Genomic DNA, 12948 nt, shown 5'->3' on the forward strand with positions numbered 1-12948 from the left:
CTTCGAGGCGAAGCCACAACATAACCGTATTTATCGTTAAAAAACAATTTTTATTCTTATAAAATGCTTTAAACGTCAAAGTATATATATGTATATATATATATATATATATATATATATATATATATATATATATATATATATATATATAAAGAGACAGAGAAAGAAATGGGAATATATAGATAGATAGATAGATGGATAGATAGATAGATAGATAGATAGATAGATAGATAGATGGTTGATAAATCAATTATCTGTACGATCGTTTCGGAAAACAGTGTTTTTATTGTGGTAGACATCAAGTTACGGACAATAATTATTACATATAGTTTTTTAATAAACAAGGTTTCCTCGTCAGCAAATTGTGAAGGGTTTTTATTAAATTTAAAAGACACCATAAATAAACCTAGCATTATGAAACGGATTTTTAATTTTAATTTAATTATAATTTGATTTTTAAATTTGAAATTATCAATCACATTACTTAATATATATATATATATATATATATATATATATATATATATATATATATATAAAGAGAGAGAGAGAGAGAGAGAGAGAGAGAAAGAGATAGGGATAGATAGATAGATAGATAGATAGATAGATAGATGGATAAATGTTTGAAAATAAACCAGCAAACAAACGTAAATGTTTGGAAAATAAAACTTAAATATGTTTGCGAAAACAAAACAAAATAAAACTGAAATATGTTTGCAAAAAAAAAAAAAAAAAAACATGTTTAAAATTAAAACATTTATTTTTATTTCAACGGTGCCATTATATACATTTTGTGCTTCCGTAACTGGGTGGACAGACATTAACGCCACCTATAGGCAAACGGAGGAAACAGGCTCTCTCTTTCTTCATGATTACCTATATATATATATATATATATATATATATATATATATATATATATATATATATATATATATATATATATATATATCTATATATATATATATAAAGAGACAGAGAAAGAAATGGGAATATATAGATAGATAGATAGATAGATAGATAGATAGATAGATGGTTGATAAAGCCTAACAAGTTATCTACTCTTTTGTTACGTGGAAACAGACATTCTAAGCGTCTCTGTAAACAGGTCTACGAGCCTGTTTTGAACGTGCTGCTGCGAATCGAAGATAGAACTCGTTGCGTTTGTTCTTCACACACAAACAAAACCACAAAGCGCGCACCGCCTTCAAAAGGAAACGAAAAATCAAAGATTGACATCTGGTGTTTCAAATGAAATTTCAACGAGAGAAGAACGAAAACAGTAAACGAAATAAAATGAAATACAAATAAGTAAAATAAAATAAAATAAAATAAAATAAAAAAAAGACGGCCATTTTTGTTTTTCTTTTCGTGATGACGCGTTTATCTAGTTATTTGTTTTTTTTGGTTTTTTTTTCTTTTGTCGTCTTTTAAAACAATTATTTCTGTGTTTGTTTTGTCGTGTTATTGACTCCATCTGCAGATTTGACGTCTGGATGAGACGGTAGAATGGGCTTCGTCTGGAAGGGTCTATGCCGTGACAAAACAGGGTAGACATCTTTCTTTCTCGCTTCCCCTCTCCCACTCACTATATTTTTTTACATGAATATATATATATATATATATATATATATATATATATATATATATATATATATATATATATATATATATATATATATAAATTACAATAAGTTTACCAAGGTAATCAAAATGGTAAACTTAAAATATATTATAAATATTAAAGAGTTAATATTTACAAGTAAAGTAATCTTAACCAGATGTAAAAGCTCAATAAAACCGAAAAGGAAATAGAGCTTATAATATGAACAAATGATTAATAAAACATGTTAAAAGACATCTTGAAAAAGAGTTAAAAACATATTTAATTTTAAAAAAGGAAGCACAAGATAAATGGATAGTCCTTAATCCGCGGAGTTGCGAAGAAATACTCTCCTTCTCATGAGAGGGCAGGAATTAGCAAAATGCAGGATCGGATTTTGCATATAAAAGTATTTAATAAAACCACAAGTAAGTTACAGATCTTACTTGGTTAAAAAAAGGGTGAGGTAAGGGGAATAGGAGGTAAAAGAAAAATGATAAAAAGATTTCACATAAATGGATAGTCCGGTGAAGGGTAAAAAATCCAAGAATGGTAAAATCCAAACACGGTCGAATGAAAAACTTCCAATCCAACAGGTAAGTTCCATTGGAATCGCGTAACTGGAAGATGGTTCAAAATGATCCAAAAGGCAGAGTTCCTTGGAAAAAAATCACAAATGGAATGAGTTCAAAATCGTTAAAAGAAAAGTTCAAATGTGCACAGAAAAAGCATTGCCCTCTGATGAGAAGGAGAGTATTTCTTCGAAACTCCGCGGATTAAGGACTATCCACTTATCTTGTGCTTCCTTTTTAAAATTAAATATGTTTTTAACTCTTTTTCAAGATGTCTTTTAACATGTTTTATTAATCATTTGTTCATATTATAAGCTCTATTTGTTCATATATTTATATATATATATATGTATATATATATATATATATATATATATATATATATATATATATATATATATATATATATATATATACTTCGGAATAGTTTTTATTTAACAATCAGTGGTTATGTAAACGTGAGATTGTAGGTTTACAAAACATTACTGGCAGTAATATTCTATAAGTTATCCCATCTAAACAAGAATTGCTCGATATTCAAGATAGAGCAAATAAATTAAATTGTAATTCAATGAATTTCAAAAAACTCTCATTGAAATGAAATGAAGTGGTTGAGTTTCATATCAAAGAATTTTTATTATTCTAAGCAAGACAAAGAATGTTTTAGAAAGTGTATCTCCTTAACCTATAGGGTTTCGATGTCTACCATCTCATCAGAGTAGTGAAAATATTAGCAAATAGTTATAAAGGTATGCACTCTATTTGCTAAAGTCAGTGAGACATGGAAAGTCAAAGTGAAAATAATACATTTATCAGAAGTCCTGTAGCAGGAGTATTTGTAGAAAAAGGATATGAATGTTTTTGTTGATCCAACTTGTTTGGTAAAATCCATATTATACGTTCTTTACCTCCGTTTGGTAATAGTTTCCAAGTTATATCCTGGGTAATCCGCATAGCTGTGTACATATCCGAATCGGGCAAGTGCTAGTTTAAATTTGTTTTGGGTCCAGCCGAAAATAATTTCAAAGTCTGGTGGAAGCCTTTTCATTAGAAGTTTATATTATATTTAGTGTGGCGAAGTGTTAGGTAGAGTAGGTAATGGTAAGTGGTAGGGGGTGGGGTGAGACATTTGTGCCTATTCATCCTAATATACACATGAACACACATATACAAACTGCATAACTTTTTTTGTATATAAATATTTTTTACTGCGATTTTGCCAATATGACATGTTAGCGTAACGGTTAGAGTACCGGGGGTTGGTGGAAAGATTTTCACTCGTCTAGCTGTAAACACTATCAATAATTTCCCCCACTCTTTATCTGTGCCTAAACCTAAACGTAGATTCCATGAACAAAGCTTCTTTCTTAGAACTGCACGCCTGTGGAATTGTCTTCCGTTTTCCTGCTTTCCGGCTGACTACAATATTGTTGTGTTCAAGTCTAAAGTAAATAAGTTCTTGATGAGCCGTTCCATATAAGTTATTAAATTTACCAAATTTTCATTACTAATGATTACTATATTGACCAATTTCTACTGTACACTCTTTAACCCTTATCCTTGAGTGGCCTCTGGGCCTTGATAATGTGGTGACGCCTTTGTAAAAAAAAAAAAAAGGTTCAATCCCGTGTATCGTTTTTTATATAATTAAAAAACCGAACTTTTTTTTTAATAACTAATTTTTTTTTTAACTCTCCTTATGATTTTATAGCAAAAAATGGTGAATTTATCGATTAAAAATATTAGTGAATTCTATGATATACATATTCTTTGAATGAACTCAAATTTTTCGTTATCACATTTGATGAAAAATGTAGTCCCATTTTGGCAATGCGTCTGACCAATGATGTTTTTGAACCCGCGACCAGCACTGCGATGTCATCAGCAGCAGCCTGGGCATAATTATTCCTATTTTTAAACTCCTTTAAAAGAGGATTCAGCATACAGTTCCATAGTAAAGGTGATAAAATCCCACTTTGGGGGTTTCATTTAACTACTTCCCTTTTAACAGTTGCCCTCAGTAGTTCTACTTGAACTGTTCTGTGCCTCACCATATACTCAATCCATCGGATGAGTACTGGTGGTACATTGAGTTCTCGTAGCGACTTGAACATACTACTGAAGGGTATGTTGTCAAAAGCTCCAACGATATCTAAAAAGACACCGAGTGCCATCTTCTTTTTTGTTAGTTTACGCTCTATACAGATCACGAATTCATGAACCGCAGTCTCGGTAGAGACCCTGGCTCGGAACTACTGTGATTGAATGATAAATATTGCATAAATGTGTGTTTGAGAGCTAATTTTTTTTTGACAATCATTAATAAATATTATAAATTTATATATTAATACAATAGCAATGCCTGGAAAAATCATGGATTATATGAAAAAATGCGCGCATGAAAAGTAATATTCTTAAGATTTTATTAAACCTGGAAAAGTAAAGGACAAGAAATTCAACCTGGAAAAGTAAAGAACAAGATATTCTAGTAAAGTAAAAAATAAGAATTTTTTAGACTTAAAATATTGCAGCTAAAAATAAAATTTGAATATTGATAAATATTTTATTTATTATTTGCATATGTTGTTGTTTATTGTTGAGTTAGAAAGAATTAAATGATCCTAATTATGATATAATAAAATTATTAATTTTTATGTAAATTATAAAATTATTCATTCCATCTACTAACTAACTAACTAATGAATTAATTGTATTCAAACAATTTTCACTACATAAATATATGCAAATAATAGGGGGGAAATAAGTTCAATCCAGCGACTGACACCCTTTCTAACTCAACAATAAACAACAACATATGCAAATAATAAATAAAATATTAATCACTATTCAAATTTTATTTTTAGCTGCAATATTTAAGTCTAAAAAATTCTTATTTTTTACTTTACTATAATATCTTGTTCTTTACTTTTCCAGGTAGGTTTCTTGTCCTTTACTTTTCCAGGTGTAATAAAATCTTAAGAATATTACTTTTCATGCGCGCATTTTTCCATATAATATATATATATAAATATATATATATATAAATAAATATATATATATATATATATATATATATATATATATATATATATATATATATATATATATATATATATATATATATTTGCTTCTTTAAACACCAGTCATGAAATAAAATGAATTATGAAAAAGCGGCCATTTTGTCTTTCGTTTATTTCTTGAATCCTCTAGGTCTCAAACACGTCTCAAATTTCAACGAAAGGAATGAAAACAGTTAATAAAATGAAAAATAAATAATAAAAAAGACGGGCATTTTGTTTTTCGTTTTGTGATGACGCGTTTATTTATTTATTTATTTATTTATTTTTCCTTTTTCGTCTTTCTATGTTTGTTTTGTTTCATTATCGACTCCATCTGTAGATTTGACGTCTGGATGCGACAGTAGAATAGAATTGTCTGGAAGAAAACAGGGTAGACATCTTTCTTTCTCCCCCCTCTCTTACTCACTCTTATTATATTTTTTACAAGAATATCTATCTATACATCTATATGTGTCTGTTTTATTTTTCAGAGGTCATAATAGGGGTCAAAGTTAAAAAAAAATTTGACGTCTGCGTTTTGTTTCAAATTAGTCAGACAATTTCTGGTCTAAATATTTGAAATTTTACATAAAGGGTATTCAGAGATAGGGCAAGCTTTTTTATCTGTTTGGGTAGAAAATTTTTAGTTACCAATATATAAATGTATGTATGTATGTATGTTTGCATGTTTGCCTTAAACTTTCAATAGAGTCGACGGATTTTACCAAGATCAGTATCGTTTTAAAGTTCGACCTTTCATACGACAAATATCGAAAAATTGGCTAAAAACATTAATATCTTCCCCTTCAACTAGGCACTTTTCTACAGTGGGGGGTCACTTTTTTCGCCGATATTTTTGTGGACCCGACCTCATCCCAGCTGTGCTATTAAAAAAGTGCTCAGCCGAAGTAGCTCCAATTCTCTCCAAACTCTACAACAAATGCCTTAATGAATCTTGCTTTCCGGGCTGTTGGAAAACTGCTTCTGTGGTACCAGTATTCAAGAATTCTGGCGAAAGAACTGACCCATTAAATTATCGCTCTATTAACCTCCTCCCACTTTTCGCCAAAATATTTGAGACCTTAATTAACCATGCTCTAGTCCAGCACCTTACAGATGCTAAACTTCTGACCGACCAACAATATGGATTTAGACAAGCCCGTTCCACGCCAGACATCCTCACTGTAATCTCTGAACGTATATACCATTCACTGGACAAAGCTGGAGACGGCAGAGCGGTAGCTCTAGATATATCCAAGGCTTTTGACAGGGTATGGCATGAGGGTCTCCTCAGGAAGATTAGATCTTACGGTATCACTGGTAGAATACTTAACATAATTAAATCCTTCTTAGATAAGAGAAAAATCCAGGTTCTCCTCGACGGTCGTACATCTAAACAATATGATATAAATGCGGGAGTGCCCCAGGGATCTATCCTTGGACCTCTGCTGTTCCTGATATTCATAAATGACCTCCCCGACAACATTGCCTCTGAGATGGGTATATATGCTGATGACACCACACTCTATAGCAGGCACGACAGGAAAACAAATGCACATATATCTAAAGTAATGGCAGAAACACTAGAGGATGACCTCCAATCTGTAGTGGAATGGGGACAAAATGGATGGTCACGTTCAATGCCGCCAAGACAAAACTGGTTTCATTCAATAATTACAAGAAACCTTCTCTACCACCTATAGCAATGGCCAACGACTCTTTATCTGAGAGTACGTCTCTCAAGCTCCTTGGCCTAACGTTCACAGGAAACATGAGTTGGAACAATTACATCGAGGGCATTGCCAGGGTCGCTGCGAGGAAGGTGGGCTCTCTCTACCGTGCTAGAAAACTATTAACACTCGAAAGTATCATGTACCTCTATAAGGCCACTATTCGCCCATGTATGGAGTATTGCTGTCATATTTGGGCTGGTGCATCGGCTACTAGTCTCTCGCTCCTTGACAGGGTTCAAAAGAGAGTCGCAAATCTGATAGGCCCTAAACTGGCATCTAAGCTTCAGCCTCTGTCCCATCGTCGAAACGTTGCATCCCTCTGCCTGTTTTACAAGTATTATAATGGTGAATGCTCTGAAGAACTGCAAGCACTTGTGCCCCCACGACGTGAACACCCTCGACAGACCCGACAAGCTGCAAAATCCCACCCCACACTGTAGAGATCTCTAGATGTAAAAGATCTTTCTACTCCAGTAGTTTCTTCCCCAGAACTGCTAGACTTTGGAATTCCATTCCAGGTCACTGCTTCCCCAACTGTACTGACATGCATAAGTTCAAGTGCAACGTGAACCAACATCTCGCTGCCCTAATCCCTACATAGTACCCCAGTAGATGTTTCCCCTGATAGTAGCCCCCTACACCAAAGTGGCAATGTGCCTTGTTTGGGGTGAAAATGTAATAATAATAAAAAAATAAATAAAAAGTTAAAAAAGTTATCCTCTCCTTTAGATTGTCTAGCCTTACTTTTAAAAAATGTCGCTTACGGTTTGTAGGTGGTCGTAACAGCATAAACGTTAGGTTATATCCGTTCTTTTCCTCCTTTGCGGTACGGGTTCGAGCCTGCCTTCCTACTACCACTTTTTTTTTTTTTTGCTCAACATACACATCCAAACACCCGGGCAACGCCGGGCTGAAATGCTAGTCTATCTATATATCTATAAAAGTGAACGTGTCTGTGTGTGTGTCTGTGTACATTTCCCTACGCAATAACTCTGTCAATTTTTAGTCTACAGACTCGAAATTTGATATACAGGGTACGGAGATTTGGGAAAATCTTTGTAATCCGTTGTCGGCCAGAAATTTGGCGATTAAGAGGTCAAAATTCAAGGATTTGACCTTTGAGATCTCTACCAACCTCCTCCGACAATTTTGGGTCCAAACACTTGAAATTTTAGATATAGGTTCCTTGGACATGGATCTAACTTAATAACTTGATTTGAGCCTAAAACAATAAACTTTAAGAGGTCATAATAAGGATCAAAGTTTAAAAAAAATACCTCTTTTTTTTTTTTTTTGCTCAATATACACCTCCAAACACCCGGGAACGCCCGGTTGAAATGCTAGTATATATTTAAAAGTGAAAATGTTTGTGTGTGTGTGTGTGTGTGTGTGTGTGTGTGTGTGTGTGTGTGTCTCTCTCTCTCTCTCTCTCTCTCTCTCTCTCTCTGTACATTTCCCTACGAAATAATTCTGTCAATTTTCGGTCTACACACTCGAGATTTGACATGAGAGGTATTGAATTTTGGGAAATAATGTTAAGGGGTCATAATAGGGGTCAAAGTTTAAAAAAATGACCTTTTTTTTTTTTGCTCAATATACACCTCCAAACACCCGGGCAACGCCGGGCTGAAATGCTAGTATATATATAAATTTGAGACGTTTTATATATATATATATATATATATATATATATATATATATATATATATATATATATATATATATATATATAAAACGTCTCAAATTTCAAGGAGAGGAACATAAATAGTAAATGAAATAAAATGAAATATAAATAAAATAAAGACATGTTTTCGTTCTTTTTGCGATGACGCGTTAATTAATAATTTTTTTTTTCTTTTTTGTTTTTTTCTTTTTGCCGTCTTTAAATTTTTTGTTTATCTACAATCCTTACAATCCTTAGGAAATTGGATATTGATGCAGCAAAAAAAAAAAACCTTATTCTATGTAGCTAAAATGGTTTAAAAACTTTAAAAACATTTAATTTAATTTTCTATGTTTATTACCTTATTATTTTGGTCTTAGCATCGACTTCATCTGTAAATTTAACGTCTGGATGGGACAGTAGAATAGAATTCATCTGGAAGGTCTACGCCATAAGGGTAGACATCTTTCTTTCTCTCTCTCTCTCTCTCTCTCTCTCCCTCCCTCTTTCTCGTTCCCCCCTCTCTCTCGCTCTCTCACACACACACACGCGCGCACAATATATATATATATATATATATATATATATATATATATATATATATATATATATATATATATGAATAAAATACGCATCAAGTGCGCTTGAAAGCCAGACCACAACATAATGTTAGTAAAATAAACAAATATTTTACTTGTTTGAAATTTATCACAAATATATTTCGGAGGTATCCTCCATCTTCAGTGTGGAGTTTCTTTTTTTTTCTTTTCTTTTTCTTCTTCCTTGCCGTGTTGTAAATTTGGTGAAAGAAGCCTGTTTGTATAGAGCCGCGCGTTGTATCTGGTGGTTGTATTTTGAAATGTTTGAACTGTGCGTAGGTAACGCGTGAATAACGTCAAGAACCAGACTGTATCTAGCGGTCGTATTTCTTTCTTCATTATTTAAAACATGTCAAGGAAGAAGAAAAAGAAAAAAAAACAACAAAAAAACTGAAGATGGAGTCTAGTTCCGAAATATATTTGTGATAAATTTCAAACAAATAAAATATTTGTTTATTTTCCTAATATTGCTTTGTGATTTGGCTTTCATGAACACTTGATGCGTATTTTATTTTATTTTTTTTATACAATAGCATCACCACTTATCAAAGCCAAGAGGCCACTCAAGGATAAGGGTTAAATTTTTATTCAAATTAAAACAATGTTTCTATTGAATTTTCATTATAATGATATATATATATATATATATATATATATATAGATATATAAATTCCCGTTCACATACACCTTTCAGAATAAAGCTAGAACCCAGAACTAGATAGAATCGAGCAATTGCATCGACAACGGACAACGCCAGACCCAAAGTGGGTTTCGATGTACTGCATCTCATCAGTGACGTGCTCCGACATAGGCGCGAACCCAGGTCGTCGCACTCATGAAGTGTGCAATACTGACGACCTATCTATAATCTCCTCTTAATGTCTAATATATATATATATATATATATATATATATATATATATATATATATATATATATATATATATATATATATCGATTATGAAAAAAAGTACACCATTATAAAGTCCACTCTTCACTGAATAATAGATGAAAAATTTCGTATTGATTGAATAATTGATTTTTGGTAGATTTTTAATGAGAGACTCTGTTTTAAAAAAAAATACTTACTCCCGCCTTCCGTTTTGGCCGTGCGTAATTTAATACCAAAACATTCCAAATATCCAACCTGTGTCTGAAAACATGCCATGCGACTTACAAATATTTGTGCTTGATGTTGGCAAGCTAATCAAAAACCTCGATTCGAGTAAAGCAACCGACACTGACGGCATTCCAATTTAGTGTTGAAAAAGCTTCAACCAGAACTAGCTCCCATACTTAGAAAGCTGTTTAAGCGTTGTCTTAAGGAGAAATGCTTCCCAACACCCTGGAAAAGACTCATCAGTATATCCTGTATTTAGAAATTTAGATGATAGGTCATGCCCTTTCAATATAGACCAATCAGTCTCTTGTGCGTCATGGGTAAGTTGCTGGAATAGAGAAGTAGTCAACCACCTCAGCAAAAATAACCTCCTCAGTTACATGCAATATGGCTTCCGTCCTGCTAGATCTACAGAAGATGTGTGAGAAATTCCATATACAACCGCCATCTTTCTTATTTAGGCCAGCCACACAGTTCTAGTAGCTGGTCCGTGATTGGTTAATTTTGAATGAGTCAAGTAAATTGCTTGGCACCCTTTTTGTATCATGCTTTTATTTTTCAGTCTAACAGAAACTCGGCATCAGGATAGTCTCAACTCAGCGGCTCTCTCTTTCGAGGGAGCTAAGCCAATTCCTTCATGAACACCAAGCTGTTGGTGAATGAAGGCTACAACTCTACAAGCAGAGACAACTTATATTTCTGAATTTATCCTAATTGAGGATGACATTCAAGAACTGTTCTGCATGTTTATTTTCCAAATATTGGATCTTATCTTATTTCATCTCAAGGGACTTACATTATGCCTTATTATAGGCGCCATCTTTCACGCTGAGTTCACCATGAACATTCATGGATCCTTTCAAAGGAACAACGAACTAACATCCCAACAATAAGAATTCAAACTAAAGGCTCCATGCGTATGGAAGCAAATCGGGCCACCATTTTGCAAAAGGACTATATCAGAACCAAAGGACTTTCATTGCTGTTTTTTGTGAATAAATTTGGAGTTTAAGGGTATGGCTTTTCTTTGTGGAATTCATTTGCTTCTGCAGGGAGGAAATTGAGTGTGTGAGAAAGATATTTCTTACAATATATATATATATATATATATATATATATATATATATATATAATTTAAAGGAGATTAGAATAATAGTCTAAAGAGCTAAGTGTATTTTAATGTAACAGTGAAATTACTAGTTTAATTAAAATACAGGAAATGCTCGTTGTAATTTAGATATATAATAAGCTCGATAGTTAAATGTCCTAGAGCTAATTCAATATTAAGTAAAGTGATTTTCAATTTAAAAATTTAAAAAAAATTTTTAAATTTAAAAATCAAATTTTAATTAAATTAAAAATCAGTTTCATAAGAATTTGCTGATGAGGAGACCGTGCTTACCCAAAAAACTATATATAATTGTTCTACATAACTTCATGTATACCACAATAAAAAGCACGGATTTCCGAAATGATCGTACAGATAATTGATTTTGTTGTTGTTCCTTCTTATGAAACTGATTTTTAATTTAATTAAAATTTGATTTTTAAATTAAAAAAATTTTTTTTAATTTTTAAATTGAAAATCACTTTACTTAATATATATATATATATATATATATATATATATATATATATATATATATATATATGGGGTATTTTTAAAACTCAAAACAGATGATAGGTCATGTGCCTTTCAATACAGAGCAATCAGTCTCCTGTGCGTCATGAGTAAGTTGCTGGTATCTGTGTTAAATAGAGAAATAGTCAACCACCTCAGCAAATTTAAGTATCATGGTTCAATTGTACTTTAAAGAGAAACGTCCATTTCGGACGCGCCCCTGTCATATCAAAGAACCTGCTGTTGATTTTATTTTCCTGATCTACATTAACGATCTTCCAAATCACATTGCAACCATTTGCCAGCAACCATTGTAAAAAAGTAATAAAGCAGGCAAGAGAGTTGTATGCTCAGTCCGTCTAGTCCAAAGTAGCTGAGCAGTGGCTTGGTTCCCACTAGTTTTGGCAAATAGCAAACAGAATCCTGAACAGAAACGTGTGCTCTATCCTAACTATCATCAATGGACCTGAGGTTATCTCGTCAGCATCAGACAAAGCCAAACTCTTTGCCAGGACTTTGCAGCTAATTCTACCCTTTGTGACCAAGGCCGCCAACCCCTAATATCTCCTCCTGTATCAGAAAACACACTATGTGATATACAAATATCTGTATGTGATGTTGCCAAGCTAATCAAAAACCTTGATTCCAGTAAAGCAACCGGCCCTGACGGTATTCTAATTATAGGACTAAAAAAAACTTCAACCAGAACTAGCGCCCATCCTTACAAAACTGTTTAAACATTGTCTTAAGGAAAATTGCTTCCCATCACCCTGGAAAATCTCATCAGTATGCCCTGTATTTAAGAATTCAGGTGATCGTTCATCTCCCTCTCAGTACAGGCCAATAAGTCTCCTGTGCGTCATGAGTAAGTTGCTGGTATCTGTGTTAAATAGAGAAGTAATAAACTACCTCAGCAAAAATAACCTCCTCAGTTGCATGCAATATGGCTTCCGTTCTGCTAGATCTACAGAAGATGTG

The sequence above is a fragment of the Euprymna scolopes genome, chromosome 46 (genome assembly GCF_053919585.1).
Source record: "Euprymna scolopes isolate OS-2025 chromosome 46, ASM5391958v1, whole genome shotgun sequence".
In the NCBI taxonomy this organism is placed as follows: domain Eukaryota; kingdom Metazoa; phylum Mollusca; class Cephalopoda; order Sepiida; family Sepiolidae; genus Euprymna; species Euprymna scolopes.